Below are 14,775 nucleotides of genomic sequence, written 5' to 3' on the forward strand. Positions count from 1 at the left end.
TTAAGTACATTTTACTAACTATTTTGAAGAACTGTATTGTGGTTGAGTGTGTGAGATTCAAGTATACTGATAGATTTCTCTAAATGTCTTCAATTTTATGTGTGGAGCTAGTTCCTTGTGGAGCTATTTTGGAGAGCACTAGGTCATTTTAATGCAATTTCTTATCAGGGAATGAGTAGAATTTACCTTTCTATCTACAAGCTATAAGAAAGAATGCCTTCTAAGAGTTGTGTTTGGCGGTACAGTCTAATAAAATAAAAAGGCCACAGGACTCCTCTTTATGGACCACGAGTGGTCCTCTGATTTTCCTTTCATTGTATAGTATGCTTGGGTTATGGTCTGATGAAGAAATTGCTGTGTCCTTTCTGAAACAGAAAGTTACTCTTAGCCAAATTGCCTGACTTGAGTCTGAGCCTTTCAAAAAGGTAAGATTTTTCTCAAGGTACCCAAAGCATCACTAAAGTTTCAGCGTTCTCTATGTTTTAAAATATTTACGATTTTTTTCTTTCTGATATAAAATACTATGTCTATGCCAACCCCAAATCAGAGGATATACACTTGTGATGGAACAGCAGTTGTTGGAGAAATTTATTCTTATTACTATTTATCTTAACATTTACTTTGGAAGAACCTCCCCCAGCCTGTGGGAGGTGTCTGTTGCTTTGGATTCAAATTGTTATTGCAGGATGCAAAGAGAAAAAAGGTCAACTTTTACATTTTGATATGCAGAGTGGGATTTTTTTGAGGCTGAAGCTAGAAAACAATCTTGAAAGCCAGGCTTTGTTGAGAGATAAAAGAAGTTCCTCTAATCCTTTAATCTTTTGTTTTTTTAAATTGAAGTATACTCAGTTATGATGTGTCAGTTTCTGGTGATCAGCATAATGTTTCAGTCATACATATGCATACATATATTCGTTTTCATATTCTTTTTCATTATAGATTTATTCTTGGTAAATCTCAAGGCATCCTGTAGACTCAATCTTAGGTTCTTCCACAGCCTGGAGAGGCAACTGCTTAACTAATTTCCCTGAACCACGAAGCTACCTCTGGAAGGGGCACAATATGTAAGAAAAGTCTACCCCAAAATGTCTAGAACCACGCCCTTCAACCCCAAGGTGTGGGAAGACGGAGGCAGGGAGAGAAGTGGGAGGTAGAAGACAAGACACACACATCAGATAACCACTGACCGGGTTGAAGGAAAAGACAAAATCAGAGTCTTGGACCAGTTTCTGTGTAGAATTCTGGAAGGAGCATTTCCAGATGGGCATTATGTGCATAAACAAGAGATACCCCATGAGAGTAAACTACATGCTACGGAGCATTAGGAGCCTCACAAAGAAAATTGTTCAGTTGTAGAAGAGTAAAGAAGCCACATTTTCTTCACGTTACTGAACAGTGGCTAGCAAACCTTGCGACCCCAACTTATTCAATACAGTCACTTCTGTTATAATACATACATGGTCCTAAACATCACCATACTACAACCCATCACTGCACAATAAAATCCACAGGGCTTAAGGGGAAAATGCGGGTTGTTGCAGAGCACTCAAACAATTCAGTGGTGATACATTTTTAAAAAAGAGATCCTAATAAAAACAGTAGCGCAGTTTTACACATGCTAAACCATTAAGAAACACTTCAGCATGGCAATAAACATAGCACTTTATCTTGGAAAAAAAAGACCTGACACTTGCTTGTGTAACGGTTGCAGCTTGTGAGTTAATGTGATGTGGTGGGTCGGGGGCAGGTGATCTGAAATCGTAGAGAAGGTTGTCACCCCAGGTGTGGATGGATGGAGGTGACTGGTGAACAGAGCTGATAGATGTTGGAGGGGTGTCTGTGTGTGTGTGTGTGTGGACTGTGTGTTCCTCTTTGGCTAGATTCAGCCCAATGAAGGTTTTATGCTCACCTACTGTTTCTCCTGGAGAAATGTATACATACACAAACAGTTTCTGTTATGCTTAAGTTATTCTTTAGTATATTAATTACTTTGGAACAGAGCCACGGTTTCAAAACGACTGCCTGCGCTTGGAGATTTAACATCATCACCTATTGTTCACCATCTCTAGTGTAGATGAAAAGGTCTAAATCAGGAGCCCTGTTCGGGTAACAATCTCTGCTTCTCTAAATAAAATGATTCACTTGAATGTCAGTACCAGCAAAACAAAAGGCAGTCTGGGCTTTCTATTAATGACCCTCCTTTAGGAAACCTTGAATGATCTTGACCTTTTTGTGAGTAGTTTAGACGGGCGATTTTCAAGGTGTGATTCACCTATAATACTTGACCAATACACAGGCTGAGGTGTGTTTTAAATGAGACTGTACAATTAAATGGAAGCTAGTGCCTTCGCCACAAAAGTCAAGCAGTCGGTTCTCTGAGTAGGCTGGGGTAGGTTCAAATTTCTTTGTCTTTAAAGCGTGGCTTCCTGCTTGGCTTTGCTGTGACCTAAAAAGACAGCGGGGCAATGGAAGGAGAAAGGCTGGCTCAAGTCCAGCAGCATTTTTAAGCAGAAACGAGCAACACCTGGTTTGTGTCTGGACCTCACACAGTGGGGCTTCGACTGCCTCCCTGCACCTCTCCAGCCAGAATGGGGCAGATCTGTGGGTTTCAGGGAGCTTAGAGCTTAGAATTATTATGTTGCAGAATGAGCAGTAATTAATGAAATGTCTGCTCTGATTCCATCCCTCTCATAATGCTCCAGTATCACTCTCCTCCTCATTCCTTTTTATTTTGCTTTTTAAAGTTGTGACTATATATATATATATATAAAACAAAACTGACCATTTTAACCATTTTTAGGTGCACAGTTCAGCGGCATTCAGTACATTCAACACTGATGTGTGCCCCTCTGCACCATCCATCTTCAGAACTTTTTAATCTTCCCCAAATGAACCTCCATTCCTATTAAACAATAACTCCCACTCCCCTGTCCGCCGAGCCCCTGACAACCACCATTCTGTTTTCTCTTCCTATGAGTCTGATCACTTTCACACCACACAGAGGAGTGAAATCATACAGTATTTGTCTGGTTGGTTTCACTTGGCATAATGTCTTCAAGGTTCACCTGTGCAGCAGTAGCATGTGTCAGAATTGATTTTCTTTTAAGACTATTCCTGTCTCTAAATTTCTTTTGATGTTGACCAAAAAAAGAAGAAAAAAAGGACGAACTATTTATTTCCAGGCATTCTATGTCTTGGCCTTTTTCATTGCAGCCCTTGGGCTAAAGTCTGACCAGGTGTTCTTAGTTGACACATGAGCTTGAAGATACTCCTCGGTCTTTTCTTCTTCAGACTAAATAGTTTCAGCTTCTCTAATCTAACTCCCAGTCCTTTCCAGGAACTCTCTAGCTAGGAATAAAGTTGGTGACTGAAATGCCAAAACCATTTTCTGAGCCCAATCTGTCTTCAAATATCAAGCCTAAATTGACAGTGTTTGCACAAGAGGTACTTTAAGCTTGGTGAGGGGAAGACAATCAGCAAGAATACTAGGTGACAAGGTGACATCTTTTATGTTCTGATACTCGTTGTGGTCAAGCTATTTCCAACGAAGGCGTAAGGAGGAGAACTCAGATGCAAAGTGACCTCTGATGCACAGGAAAGAACACAGAGTAGAAAACTTCACATTTAGCTTTATCCCGTGTCAGGGAATCACTATCTTATTTTAGAATGCTGTCATTTTAAACCTTTGAAATGCTTTCTATAGAAATGATTACATTAATCCTGCAGTCAATTTGTCTGAAGTGAGCAAGTGTTACAGCTATCAAAAGTGCTACAAAAATAATTGAATACATTTTTAAAGCTGGTAGATAATGTGGCTGTAATTTATTTTCTTGGGATTGCCAGGAAATAGCAAGAAGGAGAAATAACTCTATCAGGCACCAGAAAAGGGATAGATAAATTGAATAATGCCAAGCTTAATGTTATTCAATGATCTCACTTGGTCAATAAGTCGCATTAAGTTCTGCTTTCAATTATTTTTCCCCCCTAGGAGCACACAGAATTGAGGACAACTATCTATTCTTGCTTGATTTAAACTATACGTGCACAAGACAGCCTGATGGATAAGCTAACCCAACTGCTGAAGGGCAGCCTGATTCTCTGTGACACTTCGCCAGGACCAATGTGTAATGCATTATCCGAGGGAAGATACTAGGTTCCCTTGGGGAATGTTCCACTGTACCTGCATTTCCTTGCGGTTAATGCTTGCTGCACATCAAAATCGTTGACCTGTAGGAGTTGATGTCTGCCTCTCCCAATTTGCTCTAGAACTTTCTTACTCCCTGGGGCCACAGTTATGACACGTGACTGAAGGCAGAGAGCTGAAAAAAACTGAGTAACAATTCTGTGCATATATCCTTCTTCTTTTATACAGAGTTAACTTCTCAGGATTAAACTTGTTTTTAAACACGGCTTTGTTCGAACTGACTTCCCAGGCTGTACTAATATTTATCATTTTGTTTTCATTTATCGATCATTTATCCCATGCTTGTAATGGTATACTATTTGCTGAGGACACTTCCAGAAAAATATACAATTGAATGATCATTTGAAATATCTCAAAAAAAAACTTTTTAAGTGCCATCTTCTCAGAACACTGACCACTTTTGTTGGCAGAAACTTTTATTATTATATATAAAGCTGGTAACCAATTGTCCGTGAAGGTATTTGATGTTATACTGGATATTTATCCATTAAATTCATAAGGCTAGACTCCGGATGCCCGTCTAGGTCCTTGCCAGTGTTTCTCTCTCTAAACTTGCCATAGACAAGGTTTCCAAGGACACTTGAGCGCTTTAAAAAATTAATCCTTATATGACTATAAACTTGTTTGTATCTTTTCGCATCTTTGTCTTCTCTCATCTTCAGCCCTCCACCCCATCCCCCACCCCATCTCAGGCTCAAGGCAGAACCTAAATTAAAAAATAATATGGCCTTGGAGATAATTGGTCAGTCTATTTTCCAAACCGTAGATAATGTTGCCCCCCGCCACTTTTAGTCAGCTAACAAAGAATAAGCAGGACAGAAAACTGTGAAAATGGAATCTCTTTAAACTGAGTGTTTCCTTCTGACAACGAGGGGCTTACAGGAGGGACGGCTTATATGCTATGGCACAAATTCTTTCCTCTCCAAGGGACGCTTTTTCCTGTGAATTACAAAGGCATTCTGGGTAACACGACACTGCAGGAACAGACAGTGAGGACGGAGTGATGGACAGCGAACCTGGAGGTGACTACAAGCAGTGCCCCGATGGCTAACAATACTGTCACCAGCGTCTTTTCCACCTTCCGTCTGAGATGTGCCTTTCCTGAGTCCCATCCAGAGTGTGATACTGAAGCAGTCAGTGCACAGGACAGGAGTCAGATCCCTTTAAAATAACCACCCCTCCCGCCAAGGCCATCTGGGGAACTCTGGCTTAATAAACCGTAACTCTTTTTCTGTTGACCCCCTAGGATAAAAAAAAAGAACCCATCTTCTTTCCTTTTCTCTCTTCTTCCTTCCTTTATTTTCCTTTTAAGACTCTTCGGGCCTCAGAAGACATAATACATTAGTCTATAATTATAATAGTAACCCTAATAGGTGTCATGTGGCACTTCGGTTACATTAGGAACATAATCCTCTCATTATCTTTGCATTTCCAGGTGCCTGTCATCACTGAATCCTCCAGCTAAGACTCGGATAACTTGCAATTACTGAAAGCTCGTGCCAGAATAATACAGAAACTTCTCAGCCGTTTGCACAGAGCCCTCAACCTCACACCCTATGCAATTCAATTTTTGTGATTCATTTTTTTAAAACCTCTGGAGTTATCATGCAAGTTCAGAAATCTCTTAATGTTTTGTGGGCATATCAATGAAACCTTTAGATGGTTCCTTTCAACTATTGACTTTCTTTTTAGAATAAATTATTGTGTAATTTCTTCTTTCTTACTGATTGCTTTTACTTTGCAACCAGCGAGAGAGAGAGAGAGAAAACTTTCTTCCTCTTTTTCTCTCCCGACCTGAAACAATAACCCTCAGGATTCAGTCTTTTGTCCTTCATTCTCCACATTTCCTCCTGCAGAGAGACACTAGCTCTCCACGCTTCAAAACTATCATCCCATGGAAGACTCTGTATGGTTCAGTTCGTTTTTGAAGTCTTCTATTTCCAGAGGGATGTGATACATACCTAACGTATAAGGTTTCTACTAAACTGGTTACCTTCCTTCCGTAAAGAAACCTTTTCCGATTGCTCTTTATAAACACTAGCACCGCTGTCTTCCCCTGATTTTTCACACCATTGGACCATGATTCCTGAACTTATTCTTTAGCTCTGTTTGGTCTCCACCTTTACCTTGGAACTAAGCCTTCATGGTACGATGATTCTTTTCTGTGGCTCTGGGCACTCCTCTCAAACCAACCCATCGCAACACACATACCTGGGCTTGTGCGTGGATTTCTTGTTCTGTTCATCTTACGTATGTTTATTCCAGTCCCTTTTAATATCATGTTATTAAGGCATCCCAGTTAGTTTTGATCCTTTTGTACTGATGTTTAAAGACTTCTATTAAGTCATTCTCAACTGGTAGTTCTCAGCTGCATTTTTCCAAAGTGATCTTTCACTATTATTAAGAATGATTTATCTGCTTCCTTCAACTGAACCACTTTAATCCATCCTCTAAATACACTGCCAATTATTTCTTCTACCTGAAATATAGTTTCACTCTCCCCTGCTCAGTAATTTCCATTATCTTCTTCAAGACTTAGAACATTTCTCCTTGAAAAATCCTCTCGAGTTGATGTATTTTCATGTCCACACTCTTCACTCCTTCACTGTCCTTTTTGTGGGGGAACATCAAGAAGACGTGACTTCCAGTTTGGCAGTCAGGTGGGCCCATCTGTAATCCCCTGTCCTTGGGATGTGCCTTCCACTACCCTTCCCCATTCCCAGAAGCTGCCCCGAGGACACAGCCTTGAGATGGTCATGTGGTGATGAGACAATCTGGACAGTACAGGGGACGGAACCCAGTTAAGGCTTCTGTATAAACTTTTAAGATTCTGGCTGGCAGATGCAGAAATCTGCTTGTCCTGCGGCCACCCAAGACAAGCCTCTTAAGTAAGTTCCCTTGCTTATTAAAACTGTCACCTGCCAAACTGGTGAGGTCTGCCTCTTTCTTGGGTCTCTCCTTGCCCTCCTTGGATGGAGGTGGGTGGGGAGCTGGTTTCACGTTACACCAGGAGGCTCCCGACATTGAGGACCAAGAGTTATCTACATTATTTTATTTTACGTGTATCAATCTGATCTTAATTTTTCCTAGTTTCTTTTGTACTATCAGCTCTTTAATTCAGTTCGTTACCTAATACCTGAGACACAGCTCTTTCCGTGTGAAATACAATGTGAAGCATTTGATAATTGTCTACGAACCAAGAAAAGCATCTGATAACTATCTATGAGCCTACAACAGAAATTCATAGCATTAGACCTGGATATTTTTAGCCAAGTTTAATCATCCCACGGAGCTTAATTCTCAACGGGAGAAGAAGCAACATACAAATTTAAACTTTCAGAATAAAAATTATATATAAATAATGGCCACATTAATTACACTTAACATTTCTATCATTTAATTTTAGGTTTTTGCTGGCAATTCCAATATCATCTTCAGAAAAATGATATGTATTCATATATTAACAAAAGAGTTCCTATTTAATGAGCCGTTTTTTTTCCTTAATCAGCTTCATCATACTGAATGGTTAGTTTAGGAATAAATGCTTAACTTTAAAATTAAGCTTCATCAGTTAAGAAAATAATCAATCATCTTAAATTTCTCAAAAGTTGCCAAGTTTAAACACTTATTAGTAGATTTGGGCAGTTACTGTTAGACCACTTCACTGAGCTTCAGTACGTTTATGATAGTATTACTGTCATTTCGAAAACGTTATGCACACAAACAGCAAGACAGTCAGAGTTGTGGGTCCCAGTATACTAAAGTATGTCCAGTTACTACAGTAATATTTTATTGTCTGTGATACTCACATTAATAACAATGTACATCTGTGCTGTGTTCAAGACGTAGCTGCAATGGTGATGTTTGTTTATATTTTCCCAAATGATTTTGCCATTTAGGGAGAAGGTTAAAAAATACAAATAACAAAGGGTAGGAAAAACATCTGTCAGAGTTTTGCTGACAGTGATGCAAATCCAAGTTTTAAGAGGGTCTAGAAGCCCTAACTCCACTTGTTGCTGACAGTCCTGCGATGACACCTCAGAGGTTTCAGGTTACCACTTAAATCTTTAGCTTGACACATGAAGGAATCATAGTCTGGCTCTAGCCTACACTTCACCACGTCTCTTAAAGATGGCTTTGTACTTCTTCATGCTGTTCCTCTGTTTCTCCACCAGGAATGTTTTCCTCTTTCTGAATTCCTACTCTCCCAAAGTTCAACTCAAGTTAAGCACCGCCCCCCACCTTCTCTAATTACACCATTGATTTGGACGGTCCTCCTCTGGCTCCCACGGCAATCTCTGCTTCCCTCTGTCACAGCACAGAATACAATCATTGATCTACTTGATCTGGACATTTGGCTGTCAGTGCACCAACGGAAGGAATCTTTATCTAATCTGATCACATACAAACGTCTAGCACAACGCATGACATACAGTAAATAACTAATATTTTTTTTAAGGAAGACTTGATGGATTTGCATAAAGTTTATCTGAAAATCAGTCCTATTATCTTGGAATTATACCTACACATTTCACGTGGGCATTTTCTTTACTTGATCTGTGTGCTTTCCAGAGGCGCTGGCCTATGTATATTATATTAAAGTCTGAAATAACCTTTAGTTCTATAGGGAAATCTGCTTAAAATGATTATTCAGATTGAGAGGGTAAAAAGGTCATAAATATCTCCCTTAAAAGTCTGACTTTAATGGTACATAGGCTAATATTGAGCAATGTTTTATAAAGGTCAATGTAATGCCAGTATAATATTTACCTATCTATTTATTTATTTTTGAATAAAGTAGATTTATTCAGAGAGATACATACGCCGTAGACAGAGTGCTGGACGTCTTAGAAGGCCAGAGAGGCCATGAGGCACGGGGGTGGGTGTTTAGTTTAAAATAAAAGCAGATACACACTCTGTAGATGGAGGGTGGGCCTTCTCAAAAGGCAAGAGAATGGCCCAATGTGATATTGAGATTTGTTAACATCTTTACAAGTTAAGATGAAATTATATGTTCATTTATCTTTAATAGTTTAAACGTTTACTGCAGCAAAAAGTTAAATATAAATTGCTATTAATAGCAACTAGTAGCTTTTCATTAATTCCAAATTTAAAAAAAAAAATTCTGCTTAAACGTGGTGATTTTGACCATGGTATTTGGAACCAGGCAGAACTTTCATGTCTTGGTTTTCTCGTAGTTTCTTCTTTGAGCTATTTAACCTCGTTACACCGCAAGTTATCTCATCTATAAAATGTGAATTGCATTTAAAATAATTTAGAACCTGGAAAGTAAGAATTCCACAAACATAGCATTATTTTGGTAGTAATACAAGGATCTCTCATGTCTTTCAAAATTTGTATAAGAGCTGAATAGAATTAAAGGAAAGAAAACTCCCAAAATATTTCTTTTAAGGATGTTTTCATATTAGGGGTTGGTGAAAGGATACCATGATATCGCTCACCAAGTTTATGATAAGAATAATAATGGCATGAAACACCAGGTAACTCTGGATATTCAAACACAGTAAGAAATGGTTAAATATTTTCTTAGAGAACATGCAGTTCCGAGAATGGACCTGTAAGAATGTTTTTGTGGAAATGGAGGTGTTTTCCTAACAACATTCGTACAGTGGACAATATGAAGTAGGATACAGTATGATGCGAGACTCCACATAGCTGACGTCTTAAGTGCCTGAGCTATTCTTACATGCTCTGTGTGTCTAGTTCGTATTTCATCTGTCTCATGAAACTTTCTCAATCTCTCAATTTCTCCAACACAGAAATACTATTAAAGTTTCCACTGGGCTATATTCTGTCTTACACTGTCCTTTACTTGTTTTTACTAGTCCCTCAAACTATTCTTGCTAGGAAGGGAAGATGAGATTTTATGTTACCTTTTTATCATAAAAGATACAGCAGTTTGACTACTGGCTTAAATAACCATCTCAGGGCTTGTTTGTACAGACGCTTAACACATGCTTTTTTTGCACTGATGTAGAATTCAGGTATCTTTGGAAATGACATTAATTTTTCCCAGTAGAAGAGTATATTTACTGTACTGAGGGAAAACATGTATCAAATTAAAATACTTTGCTCATTATTGTAATTCTTTGCTCCCTATGAAATTAAAATTAACTATGCTCAAATCCACCTCCTGTGTCTCTCACATTGCTGGGAAAGTCTGGCTATAGTTAGTGGGTATCACAGTTTGAGAAGAATATTTTAGGAAATAATGTGTCATAACTGCATGTGCTTGACTTTCTAGCGTTTTGGGACTGACTGAAAGGCTAACCTCCAAAGAGCATGGTCAGAAATAAAAATTGCAGTGTTTGAGAGGACGTCGTGAATGACATCTCTGAACCTGCATTTTCCTTCCCGGTGTTCGGATCTTAAGGAAAGGGGCATGCTTTTCACTCATCGTTGAATGGTAGCATCCTCCTTTCAGGAAGGTTGATCCCAGTTCAACCAGAAGCTTAATTCATGGCTAGAGAGAACCTCACTGTTTGATGGTCCTAATAAAAAGTAGATTGTCTGTGTTGCAGTTAGTGGACTGAGTTTCATGCTGGCATACCGGCCTAAGAAAGGAAATGAAACATTAGTGGACAACCAGGTTAAAGGCTCAATCATTTACACTGCGGACATGCAGGTAGGTTGAGGTCCAGTTGGCAGTTGGCATGTGGGAAACTCTACTGCTGGGGTCAAGGGTGACCGAGATATAGTTAAACTTGGTTCTCTTTGGTTTCAGGAGCCATGGATGGTGGAGTTTGTAGGATGCACTGAGAGGAAAATTCAAAAATTCTTTGTCTTTAAGTTGCATTTTTTTTAACTCAAGGAACTGTACTGCAAGTAGGATAGGACTTTTCTCCTCCACCGTTCATTAATTTTTATTGCATGACTCCTACGTGGCAGACGGTGTTCTATGTCCTGGGGATACAGCATGAAGAACTTGGAACAGCACTGCAGGGATAAGTCCCCAAAATGCATCATCCAGGCTGCTGGTATCCAGGCTCCTTCGTGGGGGTACTGTTTTTGCTAGGACTGTGAAAACTCTAAGGTGGCAATGGACAGTCCATCAATATGGTAAGCACAACTTTGCTTCTGCCCATTTGTGGCCAGTAAAAATATTAAATTTCCTGATAAATGAAATATTTGATATATATTTATCATATTTGTGTATTCTATTGTGTTGTAAGTCATAATTTACAACAGCATATTTACATTTGTCTTCTCCAAACCCATATATTTAATTTGAAATAAATTTATTTAATGTCTGTTCCTTCCTTTTCCTCCCTCTGAGTACCCTGCTGTAACTTATCATGATTACTTTCCTGGGAGACTTCCAATCTGTACCTTCAGCGTTCACTTTAATAAATACCTCCTGCATCATTTTTCCCCTATTAAATAAATAGTAATGTTATCAGGAAGAACTGCCAAGATACAGGGACTTAGAGCAGACCATTCTTATAAGAATAATCAACATGTCTGTCGTGACTGACAAGAACAGAATATCAGAAAACAACAGGATGTATTTTGGCATTCTAGGGCTAAATATATTGCTTCTAAAGATACTGCTTCTCCATATACAACATTCTAGAAGAAACACATTTATAATGGCATGAACCTTTTTCCTCTTGTAACTTGATAGTTCCATTTACGATATCCAAAATATAACTCCATTACATTATGCAAGTTTAACAATAAAGAAACAGCAAATGAAAGATTCTTATATGGCTATACCGTAAAAATGAAAAAAAAATTTACCTTTGGCATATTCTCTTAAGGTAAAACTAATAAACACAGAAACTATAACAAAATTCATTGTTTTAGCCAACTATAATATTTTTAAGAGATGAGTACAGATTTTTATTTTTTCCACCCTGAAGACAAATTTCATTTAGTATATTAGTTTGCCAGAGATTTAAATTAAGGGATGACATGCATAACAGGAATAGAAAATGGGATTAACAATAAAAGATATTCAAGGATAAGCAGAGATAAATCTGACTGCCCACTTGCTGACTCAAATAGACTGTGCAGAATGTGTATGTTACAATCTGTGTGCATAAATCATGCAGTTCATACACAAAGAGCGAGACTTATTTGCAACAAAATCCCCAAATAAAAATGATTGTGTATATTTTCAAACAAAAAGAATACTTTGTATGTAGGTCAACACTCACATTTTGCTTGGCAGCAATAGCAAGCATTTGTTCTGTCTTTTTCATAATTTTGTTAGTCTCCTTTGGGCATTTAATCCAGAGGTAGGTGACACATGATGTGCAGCAAATCTTTCCCATCTCTGGACTTGGCTGATAGTGACAGGGCAGGTGTTTCAGAGCTGACTACCATCCATCCAGTGCTCGTTGTGGCCCATGCACAGGGTGAAGGGTTTTGCAGATATTTTCCTATTTAGCAAAACAACCCTATGATGTAAATCTTGTTGTCACTTATAATATATAGATGAGCAAGCAGGCTGGTGGGGCAGGCAGGGGTTCCAATTTTGGCCCACTTGACTCCAAGACTAGCACATTATATATGTATTTATTTTTTTAATTTTATTTTTTATTGAAATGTAGTTAATTTACAATGTTAGTTTCAGGTGTATAGCAAAGTGATTCAGTTATACATATGCATACAGGAGTTTGGGATTAATAGGTATACACTACTGTACATAAAATACATAAACAACAAGGACCTACTGTATAGCATGTGGAACTATATTCAATTTCCTGTAATAACATATAATGGACAAGACCAGCACTTTAAAGTTTCAACTAAAATTGAGTTCTTTTCTTACAAATGCCACTGTATTATTTTCCCACTTTTTCCATCTTTAGGACTAACTTCATCTTTCTGTTTCCAGTACTAATATTAATATTACATACTTATTCATCATATGTTCTCCTGTAAAGCATTATGCTAACAAACTCTACTTGAAGAGATAGATCAGAGATAAAACCATGGAGTGTCAGGATGAAAAGAAATCCTACAGTTCTAGGTTAGTTTAACTTCTTAGTAATATGAGGACATTTTTATATAATATAGGTGAATGAGAAAGTCTATCCTGGGGATCTGAAACAAATGACATATGAATGTTAGATGGCAGGCTAAATATAACACCAGGTTTGTTTCTCTATATGTGTTTCTTAAGCTGTAAGATAGTTGCTCATTTAAACCCTCTTCATAGTCTCCATTTACCTGACAGCAGTAAGTGTGAGCACACCTAAAAGATAACTTCAGAGAATGATGAGCCAGAGGCTCTATTTTTAATGGTTATTTTGACTTTCCCCAAAACTAATATCTGACTCTGGGCCCCAAAAGGGCCAGAATAAAAAGTATATTAATTTTCAAAATAAGCATTTAAAATCATGATAATAGAAACAGCCTTGTCAAAACAGAAACAGATTTACAGACATAGAAAACAAACTTATGGTTACCAGTGGGGGAAGGGGTAGGAAGGGGTAAATTGGGAGTTTGAGATTAACAGATATTAGTATATATAAAATAAACAACAAATTTCTTCTGTACAGCACAGGTAACTATATTCAATATCATGTAGTCATCTATAATGAAAAAGAATATGAAAAGGAAAATATGTATGTATGCGTATAACTGAAAGACCAGAAACTGAATCAACATTGTAAACTGACTATACTTCAATTTAAAAAAATAGCCTTGTCAAGTAAATCATATGTTACATCCTTTTTAAGCACTACCAAAAATTAAAATGCATTTTATTTTTATTTAATTTATACTATAAGTCATTTCTGCATCAATAAATGTTAGCTTTGTTATTTGAGATCTCTGATGTCTGATGTTTTCATAGCATAATAACATATATAACATTATATGTGTTAAGAGTTTTACATGAACGATCTAACTCATTGGATTGTAACCATCTCTTTTTCTCTGATGGGGAAAGAAACGCTTGTGGAGTTTAAGAAAATTACCCAAGGTCATGCGTTTAGTAAATGGAGGGGCTGGTATATAAACAGACAGGGCTATTAATCATTTGTGGTTCACTTAACAAATATTTTCTAAACACCTACTCTATCTTGGTACAGGTTCAAGGTATAAAACAGTGAGTAAGACATGTGATTCCTCTCTCCTGGTGCTTCTAGACAAATGGGAGGAACACACTTGTGAATATGTATTTACCAACAGAGGTGAGAGCTACACAGGGAACGCACAGAGAGCTTGTATTGAAGGGAAACCTCTGGGGCATCAAGGAAGATTCCTGAGGAAGTTGCACTTGACCTGAGGTCTCAAGGACAAGAAATGTGCTTTAAACAAAGAAAATGTGGGGAGCGGGGGTGGGGAGTTAAGAGCATTTTATGAAACGGGAACACCGTGAATGGAGTCCCAGCTTGTGCAAGATGGGCAATGACCTCAGCATGGCTGAGGCGCCAGAGTTACACGGAATGTGGGTGAAGGTACAGAGGAGGACACACCTGCCTAGAAGGTACCCTGTAGGTGGCTGAAGGACTTTCATCTTTTTCTAAGGGCAATAGAAAGCCATTTAAGGTGTTTTGTATCACTATTTTGTTTTTACTCTGAATGTGAAGACTAGA

General features: G+C 38.1%; 1 protein-coding gene and 1 long non-coding RNA gene across 20 annotated transcripts in view; one reads left to right on the forward strand and one right to left on the reverse strand.

The window, feature by feature from the left end:
• LOC140690228 (uncharacterized) overlaps positions 1 to 5,927 on the forward strand; it is a 42,143-nt gene extending 36,216 nt beyond the window's left edge. Inside the window, exons 3-5 of one of the 2 annotated variants that reach the window (XR_012065412.1) lie at positions 3,989 to 4,124; positions 5,132 to 5,226; positions 5,640 to 5,927. This is a non-coding gene — a long non-coding RNA (uncharacterized lncRNA). The remainder of the gene's footprint in view (positions 1 to 3,988; positions 4,125 to 5,131; positions 5,227 to 5,639) is intronic. The other variant, XR_012065413.1, reaches the window with a different exon arrangement.
• RALYL (RALY RNA binding protein like) overlaps positions 1 to 14,775 on the reverse strand; it is a 584,818-nt gene that overhangs the window by 124,323 nt on the left and 445,720 nt on the right. The gene's annotated exons all lie outside the window — the stretch shown is intronic.

Source organism: Vicugna pacos, chromosome 29, assembly GCF_048564905.1.
Source record: "Vicugna pacos chromosome 29, VicPac4, whole genome shotgun sequence".
In the NCBI taxonomy this organism is placed as follows: Eukaryota; Metazoa; Chordata; class Mammalia; order Artiodactyla; family Camelidae; genus Vicugna; species Vicugna pacos.